Below are 13,198 nucleotides of genomic sequence, written 5' to 3'. Positions count from 1 at the left end.
ACTCAGCTTTTTTTTTACTTGATTGGGTATTTGAAATCTTTCTATCTTTTCCCTATTGTGATCAGCCACCACCTCCTCAAGACTTCCCATAGACCACTACACTGCACACCAAGCCACCACAGAACTTCCAAAACACTCACAGCGTCAGAATTACTAGCAGGCTTCAAATGAAATTTATTTAGTATGGTTATATGACAGCACAAGTAAATTGACAATTATTTTTTTGCAAAACAGAACAAAAGATAATTTAACTGTAATATTTCTGTACATATACATAACCTACATATAACAACAGTTTCAGAGTTCTTTGTTCCTCTGGTGCACAAATGCCATATAACATTATATGGACTGTGTGATGTAATTTGTAAGCTATACAACTCTGGCCTAGATATAGAGAAAATTCACCAGGAAGTGTCTTGAACACTGAATAACTCATGCTTGTTAGCAAAATCATTTTAGATGCCCAGACAGCTATATCCAGGTTCCAGCTTCTCACTCAAGCTAATGGGAGAACCCAAATTTAAAAGAGCAGTGATATAGCTATTGACATACAATGAAGTTTATGTATATACTAAATTTGTACAGTGAATTATCTCACTGCTTATTTGATCCACTACTTATTTCATTAGTGTAGTCATTTACTTGATCACTTCTGCAATTTCATCTACAACAGTCCTTTTCACCCTTCAAAAAAACCTCATTATTACAGTAGAAATTTAATATTTAATTACATCTTTCAAAAATGCATCTATATTTTAACACTGTAAAAAACAACTCAGAAATATATATATACCTTCAACGAGCTGCTATTAATCAGATCACCTAAGTAAAATACTTAGCTAAATATGCCTTATGCGTGAGGAAAAAGCAGCATCTAATCTCACTTATTTCAGTCAAATGTAGGGAAACACACTACTATTACTCTTACCAGTATTTCCTAAACACTGATTTAAGTCTAAAAGGTGACTGTCAGCCCTGGAGGATTAGATAAGATCCATCACACTAACACTTAAAGCAAGCACTTAAGGCATCACTTTCTCCCAGATTCTCTTTTTTATTTTTTAATCAGTTATTGCAGTCTAGGAAAGACATATATAAACAACAGCCATGGGAAAAGTCTGCCTAGGGTCTCACTTAAATTACTTCTCAAGTTTTTATCTCGCAGACATGAAATAATCATTTATCAATCCAAGTTCAGAAACAAAACTGGAAAACTTACAGTTTAATGCATATCCAGCTTCAGAGTTAAATGTCACAGGGCCTCACGTTCTCCTGGAACGTTCTCCTGTGGAAGAGTTACAATTCTGGTAAACGCACAGGATCACACGCACGGAGTAACTGACCGAAAACCACACGCTCACCCCAGCAGACAAGCGCCACATTTCAAATAACAGCTGTTAAACGCTGATCTACCTCTCTAGATGCGCACGAAAGTCATCGCTGTTGCACCCTAGCTCCCTCCTTCCCCAGCCGGGAGGGCCTTACACTCCTCCCGCGGCCCCGCGGGGCTCCACACACCGCTCGGGGACACGGATGGGAGTGACGGAGGCGTCGCAGCATCCCCGCCGCGGCACCACGCCCTGTGCCGGGCACAGCCCGACCCCAGGCCCCGCTGCCCACCGCGGCACCTGCCCTCCCGCCGCACGCTCGGGAGACGGGTCGGGGGCGCATGGCATTAAAAAAGAACCAAAAAAAAAAAAAAAAAAAAACAAAAAAAACCAAAAAAGAAAAAAATCCCCAACCCACCCCCCAAAAGCCTCACAACAAATCAAAACATCCAAAAAATAAAAACCGCAACACCCAGGAAGCCCAAACCCCTCTTCTTTTTTTTTTTTTCTTTCTTTTTTTTTTTTTTTTAATCGCCCACCAATAAATTTGTTGCTCGCTCCTCTTTGTCCGAGCGTCGAGCGGGATTACGGTTGAGCATCACCCGCCGCGCCCGAGGCACTGCCCGCTCCCGAGGCGGCACGGCCGGAGCCTCCCCCGCATCGCCCCGCCCAGCACCAGCCCCGCCGCCCCCGGGCACCTCGCTCGGCCCTCGCTCGCAGCTGCCCGGCTGTGGGGCCGGCGGTGCGGGAATACCGGCGGTCCCAGGCGGCGGCGCAACACAAACCCCCCATCGCTCCCATCGGGCCCCCGGGAAAGGGAGCGGCCGCAGCCCAGCCCACCGGCAGGTACAGGGCAGGGTGCCGGGCGCGGGGATCCCCGCAGCCTTGCCCCGCCACTCACCGCTGCCCACGGCGGCGCCCGCTCCTTTGTGTGCCCGCCGCGCCCCGGCACCTCCGTCTCCCGCTGCCGGGCGCCCCGCGCCCCCTCCCCGCCGCGCCGGGGGCGGAGGAGGACGCAGCCGAGATCCGCGGAGGAGGCCGCTACCGCCCGCTAGTCACATGCAGCGGGCAGGCGCGGCGCAGGCTCCCGGCGGCTCCCCGGGAGCCCGGCCGGCAGCGTCCGAGGCGAGCTCGGAGGTGAAGATGGCGACCTCGGCGGCGCGGGGAGGGAATCCCCAGGCCGGCCCGCTCCCCTCCGCGCTGCCGGCTGGGCTGGGCGCGCCGGGGAGGGGAGGGGACAAAGAGCGGCTGCCGCTGCCCGTCAGCGCTATCGCTGTGCCGCCCGCTCCTCCTCCGCCGCCTCCGCGCGGTCCAACCTCCGCCAGCGCCGCAGCGCTCCCTGTCCGGCCCGCTGCGCTCCGCTCCCGCCGCCCGGGGCTCGCTGCCCACCGCAGCGGGACTCCAGCGCTGACTCTTCTCTAGCCAAAATGTGCTGACATCGCCACGGCCGTAAGGAATAGCGGAAAGCAGGTCACGAAAGCTGGTGTGCTTGTGGTCGGACAAGAAAATGAGAAGGGGATTTGTCAGTGTTGACAGCAGCAAGCCCACTCTGCGTGTCGGTAAAATGTCAGCGTCCTACATCCCCCGTTCCCCCGGCAGTCACTTCAGGTGCTGACAGAGAGGTGGTGAGTCATCATGGGTGCTCCACACCTGTAGCTGGTTTACTGGTTCAAAATAGGTATGGTGAGGAGCGCTACCTCTGCTCCGTTCCAACAGATCATACATTGTCTTTTAAAAATAAAAAATAAGGGGAAAATGCTGAAGGTGGCAAGCATGACTCAAACAGGAAACACGATGAACATGCAGTATCAGGTATTCCTTGCTAGGTGCAGAAGTGTGGCTGGAAGCTATACCCAGTGACACCGTGTTGCTGTCAAGCCATGGTTCTTTACAGAGAGACTTAGGTTGCCGTCTCTCCTGTGCACGACTTTTCGTGGTTTTGCACATCATCCGTGGTTTGGTGGCATGAGTTGAAGTGAAAACTGTGCCAGATACTTTTTTTTTTTTTTTTTTTTTTTTTACAATTGTGGGTATTTTTCTGAGAGGGCTTTGAGCCCACCAGTATACTTATGTCTAATTTGCCTTCAGAAGGACACAGTGTGAGCAGTGCCTCCATCAGGTATGCCCTGACACTGATCTTCCATTCAAGAGCCAGTCACCAAAAACCAGTTTCAGCTCTGGGCCCTGCAGATGGTGTTTCTGCTGTGTGTGTTTAGAAGAGGAATGTCCTTATTTAGAACCCTAGAATCATAAAGGTTGGAAGAGACCTCTAGGATTGCCAAGTCCAACCATCAACACAGCACTACCATTGTAACCCCTGAACCACTAACCAACATCATCCAGCACCAAATCCAGATGCCTCTTAAACACCTCCAGAGATGGTGACTCCACCTGGAATGGTACCTCCCAGGGCAACCTACTCCAATGCCTGACATGCCCTAACAGTGAAAAAAAAATTCTAATATCTAATCTGATTCCCTGTCTCAGCTGAAGGCCATTTCTTCTGATCCTCTCACTGCAGACACAGTAGAACAGACCAACCCCCACCTCACTACAGCCTCCTTTCAGGGAGCTGTGGAGAGCAATGATGTCTCCCTTGAGCCTTCTCTTCTTGTGACTAAACAAACCCAGCTACCTCAGCAACTCCTTATAAGACACGTTTTCTAGTCCTTCATGAGCCTTGTTGCCCTTTCTTCCAGCACCTCAATGTCCTTTTTCAAGTGAGTGGCTCAGAATCAGACTTGAGGTGCAGCCTCAGCAACGCCAAGTACACAAGGATGATCACTCCCCTCATCCTGCTGGCCACACTGTTTTTGGTTCAGGCCAAGATGCCATTGGCCTTCTTGGCCACCTGGGCACACAGAGGCTCAGACTGATGCAGCTCGCAATGAGCACTCCCAAGTCCTTTTTTGCCAAGCATCTGTCTCCCCCAGCCCGTAGTGCTGCAGGGGTTTGCTGAGACCCAAGTGCAGGATATGGCACTTGGCCTTATTTTATATCTGCAAAGAACAGCTGCAATTGTTATTTCCATTCTGCTGAAGATTATCATTACTGTTCACGGATTTTACTTGACAAGAATCCTGTTATGTAGAGAAACTATTATCCCTGCTTTCAAGATGAGAAATAAAGAGACAGTATACCTTGCCTCAGGTCATATATATGCAGTATGCAGTAAAACCAGAAACTTAATCCAGAATTTTGGTGCAGATCCAGTTAGTTTAAAACCGCAAGTTCATTTTCTTTCTCAAGCTCTGTTTCTCAGGACTCCACTCATGAAAAACTATTGTAAGAAGGAGCAAAGCAATGTTGAAAAAGACATGCTAAAATACATTTTGTTGAATTTGTGAAGAAAATAATGTGTACTTACATGGAAATATTGAGAGCAAGCATATTTACACATAAAACGCCAGCAGAAATATCTGGTTTCATAAGCATATGAACCAATAAGGGGAACACTATGCAATGTGTTGTTTCAATATTGTACATTTAAGGTATGTGATGTAAGAACCAGTTTTTATTGGTTACATTCCATGCAGAAGCAGGTGAATTGCAGAAACATCATAAAAATCTTTGGCCAAAACTGCTAGCACAGTAATGATATCCTGAAGGACTGCCTACATTAGTAATACCATTATATTCTAAAGAGTTGTGACATTTTCATCAAGCACTGTGATAACACACAGCTTCAGCTGTTCCCCACAGCAATTCCTCTTAAGGAGCAGAGATATGTCAAGTGCCTCCACAATCATCTGTGTTAGATGCTTCTGGTACCACTTCAGAGTTTCTGGCCTCTCCACTGTCATGTGTCTCAGCAGACACAGACACACACTGGTGTGCCCAAAGTGACGTTGCATAGCCAGCAGCATAAACCTGTAAGGTGTCAGCCCCTTCAAACCAGGTCTAGCAGCAGAGTCAGAAGATTCATCTGCCTGGTGAAAGCATATGCCAAATGCTTGTCAGAGGACAGTTGTGTGGCAGGCTTTTTCTGGCAGCAATGGTATGTATTCAGGTGCCATTGTTGCTAACAAAGTACTAACCATGGTGTGTGTGAGAATGAACTGTGTATAGAGCCAGCCATGCTTGCAAGTGAATTCAAGCCTTCAGAAGATTGAACTGTGTTGGACAAACGTGCTCTGACCAACAGTTTTTATTCTGCTTTATTATGGTTAGTTCTTCAAAAGTGCAGTCATGGTGCCTTTACCACTTTCCAAGTATCTCTCTCATGTCCTTCTGACTAAATACTGACAATTCTCCTGATTTCTTTCTTCAGTGACAGTCTTGCCTGTATTACTGACTACTTTTACTAATTACTTCTCCCATATCCAAAGACAGGCAAGAACTTTATCTTTCAGAATCTTCTTCCTCTCCTGCTGTCCTCAGGGCCTCATGCCAAAACCTGAAAGAAATGGTCAGGCAGAAATAACATTTCTATGAACCTTTAATGGTAAATTATGTTCTTCCCACTCTGTGGTCCAGAATGTTTACTAGTTAACATACAAAAAAAAAAAACAAAAAAAAACAACAGATAGAAACATCTATCATTACTGGGATTGATGGTATCTGTGAAAAAAGAAAAGATTGATTTTAAAAGGGAAAAATTAGCTTATAATTCCAAATTTAAAAATGTGTTGTCTGCTTTTCTGAATGAGCAATAAAATTCACACACTAATTGTGACTAAATAGTAGTGTGTGGGTGTAACATTCATGAACGCAACAGGATTCCTCCATTTCTCATGTAGCCATATACATGTCAGTGAAGGTATGTACCACCAATTAAAAGTTGCAAAGACAGCTACTCACTGAGTTGCATTAGCTGATCATAGCTGCATTTCTCACCTGTGGCAACTGTCTACCCTCATACCTTCATAAGGAATTTTTTTCATGTAAAGGGTTGTTAAACATTGGAATGTACTGCTCAGGGAGGTAGTGGAGTCACCACTCCTGGAGATGTTCAGGGAGTGGCACTCCCTGCTATGGTCCCAGTTGGCAAGGTGCTGATCAGTCAAAGGCTGCACTCCATGATGTTGGAGGTCTTTTCCAAACTAAATCATTGCTGATTCTGTGATTCATGATGGCAGCCTAGGCAAACTTACATTGTTTTGCAGCTGCCAGAGGCAAGGAACCAGAAGTGTGGTCTGTTAATGTAGCTCAAGAGGCAATCTGCTATGCTCTGATTGCTCAGTCGGTTGCAAGGGTCTCTTCGTGGCCAGTGCAGAAGGAGACTCCAATCACAGCTGCCAGTTTTAAGGAGAGCTCAGCCCAATGAATAGAGGTGGTGGGGCTGGAACAGAAAAGTTAACTCCTTGCTTGTCTTCTTTTAGGGTAAAAGAGGAAGCTGCTGAGGATATTCACTTCCCACTGATTCCTATAATTAGTTCTTCTCTATGAACAAGCCAGGGTAAGGAAAAAACTTGCTATTTTTTCCAGAAGAGGCAGAAGTTTCATCTGGAAGCTTCTTTCTTTCTTTCTTTCTTAATCTGTGTATGTTTTGCATCCAAGTCCCTGTATGTGGCTTGATAACTACCCATGTGGAAGCTGATGCACCATGTGTGCTCCCTTAAGGCTTTATAGCGAGTAAATGTATTTTTCTGAATTAGATCCAGACAACTGAAACATGAGCTGAGCTTCTCTTTCACCAAGTAGTGTAAGGCAGATTTACCACTCAAAAAAATTGTGGGGAGAATGGAAAAGAATGTGTGTCCTCTTGACTCAGTAACTTCTCACTCAACATGTAAAGACCTGAACTTGGCAAAGTGGCTCAGAGCTTTTCTGCATAATAAAATGAAGATCCGTAAACAAAAGAAATTCACCAAATGGAAATCCAATAGGATTTTCTCAGATAATAGTACTGTTTCTCTCAGAAAGGAACTTTGCTAAGTAGCTGCAGTGATGTAGTTGCTTCATTGTGAACCTGCAAAGAAATATCTGCTTACATTCATTTATTGTCCTTTTTTTTCTGACAGAAGTGAAACTCCACAAAAAATAGCATTTTTTTACACTTGCAAGAACCCTGATGGTAATTAGGTTTCTAATATATTTTCTGTAACTTCCTTTGGTTTTTATTCTGGCTTTCGAAATTTGTAATTATTTAGCATGCATCTTTGTTTCCTCTCTTACCCTCTGGCTGTCTGGTCTGTTTAGGTTGCATATTTCTGTGATGTTTGTGCTATGTTTGCACTTTGTCCAATATTAAGCAACGCACAATTTGTTTGGCTCCTCTACTTGCTATTGTGATACAAATTATAAATATTTCCACAATAAACCAACTCAGTGTAACTGAGGATTGAGGACAAGTTGTTAAGCCTTTATCTAATAACAGTATCAACCTCTATTGCTTTTTCTTACTTCAAGCTGTTTGAACCCTTTTTGCCCCATCACCAAAATGAAAGGAACTTCAAAAGGAAACCAGCGTTCCCTGTACATTCAGAATAAGTCTATTTCTGACTTCTAAAAAATAAAATAGGATGGTGTATCCAGTGTCAGGGGTATTTTGTGCTTTAAGGTGAATTCTGTCATATCCATTAAATGTTCCCTGATTCTTAAATCAGGGAATTACCTCAGTCTGATCCTGACCTTAAAACTTGAATGACTTAGTGGAAGACATACCACTCTCTTCAGTGAGACCAGTTTTTTCATCTTGTAAAAAATTTCAGGTCTTAACAGAGGGCTGTGTGTGTTTGAGTACTTTTTTTTCTACCAGGGGCTTTCATGTTCAGTCCCACCTTACAAAATACAGTGTATCTTTGATTTTGTTTTTCTTCTCTTACACTTTTTATTGTAGCTAAATTTAATTATTTAATGTTAGGCAAGCGAATGGAATCTTACACAGCTGATGGAAAGGTAACCTAAGTGATGGGTTAACTCTAAAAGCCTCTTGCAGTAGTATTTGCTGTGCCATCAATCACTCTATTAAGATGCCTACCTGGTTTATGTAACTTGCAGTAAGTTGCATCAGCTCATGCACTGATGGTATTTTTGTTCTCTTGACAACCTGCTAGATTAATTTGGAATTGTTTTCAGTCCTAGGCCATCACAGATTGCCAACATTTATTTTGAACAGGATATTCATATTCATGAGAAGAAAACAACCGCCCTGAGCATCTGAACAGTGACTGTAAGCCTGAAGCACATGCTTTAAACTTGCAACTGGGATGTCAGACAGTGATGAGTAGAGGTGTTTATTTCATGTCCACAGTACTGGTCAAAAGAGGTAGGGCTCACAACAGAACTAGCTGATATGCTTGGAAAACCATGCTGAGTTTTTCCTATAACAAGAATCCCACTAACTGCTAGCAGAGTTTTGAGTCTTTCAGAAGACTCAGGTCAAGCCAGAATATATAAGAAGTCACCTCAAAAATTAAATTCAGCTGCTATCATGCCCCAGAAAATGTGTGTGTGAGGTTACAGAGGTTTTTTATCATTTTGCCATCAGCATACCTGATTCATTCTTGGGGAAGGTGCAGTTCTGCACGTCCAGCTGCACTACCAGACAGACAGAATTTGCCACAACAGGGCATGGGTGTCTGCACAAACCTGCCCCCAAACACCTGCCTTTTCATTCCTAAACCAAACAAGCCCACTGATAGCAAATAACATTGACAATCGTGTAGGAGAATGTTTTCCTGAAGTTGAAATGGATGATAGTATCCATTCTGAATGCTAGTCTCAGATTTGCAAAGGGAAGAGATATTTCAGTCTGTGCCAAAACTACAAAAGACGACAAAAGTATGCATATAGGTTGAAATACAAATAAGATGGACCATCAATAAGAGAACAGTATAAAGTTCCATGAATTCTGTAACCCATGTATTCTAGTTTCTTAGATTTTCTATCCTGTGATTGATTCCCCAGTGTGTGGTAAAAAGTCAAATGACTAAAGTATTTCTTGCAGAGGAGAAATTCAGTAAGTCCCTAATGTATAATTTCTGCACAGTATAATAAAGGAAAACAAGATTGTGTTGGTTTCCATCTCCTGGATAGTACTTCCCTTATCTTTTGGGCCACCTCTTTAGCCCAAACTTGTAGAGTCTACAAATCTGGGACTTTACCTTTTTATGATAAATGCACAGATAGATACAGCATAAGTAAGAGCCTTACTTATGCAGACAAGAAAAAAAAAAAAAAAAAAAAAAAAAAAAAAAAAAAAAAAAAAAAACTCTAGCACAAAACTGAGAAAGAGAACAAATAGCATAAGAGGAAAATAGCCGTAGAGAAATCTCTATTTTCACATTTATGCATTTGGGAGAATTGGCCTAGAAAATGAATCTATCCAATTACCCAACTGATATGATGAAAATCACATCTACCACAGACAGCCACAATACATTTTTTCCAGTTTTATGCCTGTAGTAATATATAGTGGCAATAAAATCTGCCATCTAATCACACTGTAATCCACATATTCTATTAAACTCTATTTCCTCTGTGTGTTGAAAGCCTTTTCTCCCCTATGGCACAAAGTTAAGAAGGCATCATTTAATCAACTGTTTTCTTTCCCGTCTGTCAGAAAACCATGCAAAGTGTGAGAGGCTTTCCTCAGATGTAACTGCTGAGTTCTCAGTAGCAACATTTCTGTCTAACATATCAGAGCATCACCATATTTCACCTGAATTAAGTACAATCTTACTATTTTGAAAAACAAAAGGAAATACAAACATATTTCTAAACTAAGGGAATTTAATGCCTTGGAAATTGTGCTGGAAGTAAAAAAGTTCAGCTGTTTGAGTTAATTGCTACATTGCAAACTAAAAGATTATCAATTATGCCTTCCTGAGAAGTGTCAAAAGCAGTGGGTTTCAGAAGTATGAGCACTCAGTGGAGGCAGTTTGCTGCTGTGCCTTCAGGGCTCTCCCTGGCAGCCAACAGCAGGTGCAGTGCAGTAGAGTGGTACTGGTGTAATGAGAGTGAGATGACCAAAGCTTCCTTCCTACTGCAGTGGTATTTATATCAGGTGTTCATTCAGTGAGACAAGACTTTAAATACATTTTATTATGATAACAAACACTTCCAATGGCACAAAAGTTTTTTTAACTGACATTCATTGCTCTCTGTTCTATTGCAAGTATTCCTGGAACCTCCTTTTTTGTGGGACATCAACAGTAGCACAGCAGGAGATGACTGCAGTGCTGAGAAACATCTTCCCTTCCATTCAGTCAGAGAAATCTTGGAACATTCAGACTTCACAACTTGTCTCACAGAAGTCTTACCTCCATCCTGCTCTGGAACTGTTTAAAGAAAATATTTGAGGTGAAAGTAATGAAACAACCACACTAACTCATACAATTAAGTTTCTGTGAAAAAAAAAGTGAAGGAATGCACATCTGATTTTCCCCCTTAAATGGAAGCATTCAGCTCCTGCTAATTAACAATTTGTGTAGAGCTTGGTGGACTCTGAATAACTGCAAAGGAAAAACAGGCACTGCATGATAAGATTGAACAAACTTTAAAACAATCTATGCTTTAAATAGATAGTAAATATAATTCAGGTTCCAAATTAGATCTGAATGTGCTCCAGATATTGAACTCCCATTGAAATTTACATCAACTTCAGGAACATCTCATATTAAAAAGCAATAGAATTTTCATTGTGTCTGAGTGGATTTCAGCTATTCAATCCTGTATGGATCATTTTGTAAACATAGCACAGTAATGTATGAGTACCAGTTAGGTATTCTATCAGACCAGGTTCAACAGTTTAACAGGATACCCTTTGCTAAACAGTACAAATGATACTTTTTTTAAACGTCCAAAAAACAGTCCGAGCAACTTCTTGTTGAATTGTGTTCCAGTTTAAAAATCCCTGACAAAGTGACTGATTACAATGCACATAAGAAACCAAAACCAAACAAAAATAAATAAGAATTATAATGAAAAGGTGGAGGACAGCAGCAGGGAACAACTACATAAAATATCCCACTCATTAATATATTTAGGAAAGCACTCCAAGGATTTCTGTGCTGAATACCTGATTGAAAAAAACTGTAAAAAGTCTTTCCTCAAACAGCCCACAGCTGAGATGTATATGGAAATCATATCTAAATAGGACTGTGTCCTGGAGCATATAAGAATGTGCAATTTTGGCAAGTCAGTGTGTACTCTGGTGCTTTGTCTCTGCCATGTGATTGCTTCCCTTTTGGTTTCTGTATCTCTAGCCTTGCTGGTTCAAATACACACTTGGAAACAACCACCACTTGTTTCACCACGGGTATTGCAGCCTACCTGTGAGACAAAACCAGAACCAGCTGTGACATCCTCATTTATAACACACTGCATTGACCTGTCCAGGAGCAAGGAATTCAAAACATCAGAGAGTATCACACAGGCTGTTATGGACCATATTGGGTAGAAGAGAATGTGTAGGACACCAAAAGCATGGGAGTTGTGGGAGTAAGACTGGGAATGATGTTCTGCTTCGCAACTGCCACCCCCAGTGTTCACAGCTTTGTCAGCATCTGGTAATACATTGTAGCTAGATTTTGAGGCCCCATCCCCTGTCCCCCCATGTCCCCATTCAAGTGCAGATAGCCACGTCTCTGATAAACCACAATCTTGCTGGAAAACAGCCCAATTTACCCATGCCAAGTGGGATCATGTTTTAAAACTATTTAAATCCTCTCAGGCACTGAACTTTTGTTTAAAGATATTTTTTAACCTGAATGCTGCCAGTGCTAGAGCAACTTCAGTAATGTGGAAAACAAGTGGGAGCAACAGCAAAGACGTGTTGCTGGCAACCAATGCTGCTCAAACCTGTTCCACATAGTTGCCAGAGCTTTCAGTATAATGTTACACCAGCAGATTCACACCACTCAGAAAAAGCTGGAATTTTTTGACAAAAAATTTCTAACCTCTAGCAAAAGTTTGCAGATTGGTATTGCAAGATACTTTATAAGATATCTGCAGGGGCAAATCACATTTAATATTTAGGCATATGTTAATGGGTGTTTAAACAAAAACAAGTACTAACTAATTTGGGTTACAGGACAGATTTGGAAGGCTCCTCAAAGTTTTTTCCCCTGACTCATTCTGTATTTGGAAAATAATGTGACTTTTCCTGGGAAATGAAATTCTTTCTCTCCCCTGCCACTTTCTCAAGAATGCAGATCTACTTATGATGACATAATGTGATGAAATAAAAGGAAATAAGTAGCAATGGAAGGATGTATTCCTGAAGGCCTATTTCTGTCCACAGTTTAACAATTCCATTTACTTCAGTGGGACCTGGGTTAAGTTTTGGTAGTATTAAAGGAACTTCAATAGCAGAATAGTTGTCTACCTTAGGCAAAAAGAGAGTGCGGGACTTTCAAAGTATCAAATTAGAGACATGGGATTGTACTCCATTTATTATGCCCAGACAATCTGGTGCAGGAGCAGAATAACTAAATATGCCCTGGTCTTCCTTTACAGATTTCCTACTACCAATTCTCTCAAATAAGACTTAAAAAGAATAGAAACACATACACACACTCAGACAACCCCAAACCCTCCTCTTGAAGCTATAAAATTCGTCCCTCCCTTCCCAAAACTACCTCTGTTTTAAGCATGCAAATTTATAATCCAGGAACAGGATATATTCAGTTTCAGAAAATGTTTGAAAAAGAAAACTAGTGTTGGATCCTCATTTGTCAATACAAAAAGAAACCTCTTTTATACATACTTGTTTAAGTTTCAGATAAACCTATTATGACACAGAGATCTCAAAACAGAGTAGAGTGCCCTAAAAACTGACTTAGGCCACCTGAATTCACTGATGTACAATAAAAGATGTAAATTGAACAGCTATGCATAGAATATTTCACTTCAATATTGCTCAGAAATGTTAGACTGTAGACTCTGGCCATACAAGGACTATGATTTTTGTATTTATATTCTCT

At 42.2% G+C, this 13,198-nt stretch overlaps 2 protein-coding genes across 5 annotated transcripts in view; both read right to left on the bottom strand.

The window, feature by feature from the left end:
* CDC42SE2 (CDC42 small effector 2) overlaps positions 1–2,556 on the bottom strand; it is an 85,254-nt gene extending 82,698 nt beyond the window's left edge. For 2 of the 4 annotated variants that reach the window (XM_054003571.1, XM_054003574.1), the window contains exons 1-2: positions 2,230–2,556; positions 1,220–1,285 (exon numbers count right to left, since the gene is read on the bottom strand). The gene's annotated coding sequence lies outside the window, so the exon portion shown is untranslated. Of the gene's footprint in view, positions 1–1,219; positions 1,286–1,413; positions 1,511–1,867; positions 1,939–2,229 lie in introns of those variants that run through there. The other 2 variants (XM_054003572.1, XM_054003573.1) reach the window with 2 other exon arrangements.
* A 7,745-nt stretch (positions 2,557–10,301) lies between these two features.
* The window catches only part of LYRM7 (LYR motif containing 7), a 31,766-nt gene continuing 28,869 nt past the window's right edge, over positions 10,302–13,198 (bottom strand). Inside the window, exon 6 of the mRNA XM_054004364.1 lies at positions 10,302–10,552. The gene's annotated coding sequence lies outside the window, so the exon portion shown is untranslated. The remainder of the gene's footprint in view (positions 10,553–13,198) is intronic.

This window comes from Vidua macroura, chromosome Z (assembly GCF_024509145.1).
Source record: "Vidua macroura isolate BioBank_ID:100142 chromosome Z, ASM2450914v1, whole genome shotgun sequence".
NCBI classification, from domain to species: domain Eukaryota; kingdom Metazoa; phylum Chordata; class Aves; order Passeriformes; family Viduidae; genus Vidua; species Vidua macroura.
This window is presented reverse-complemented; position numbering and strand designations above follow the sequence as displayed.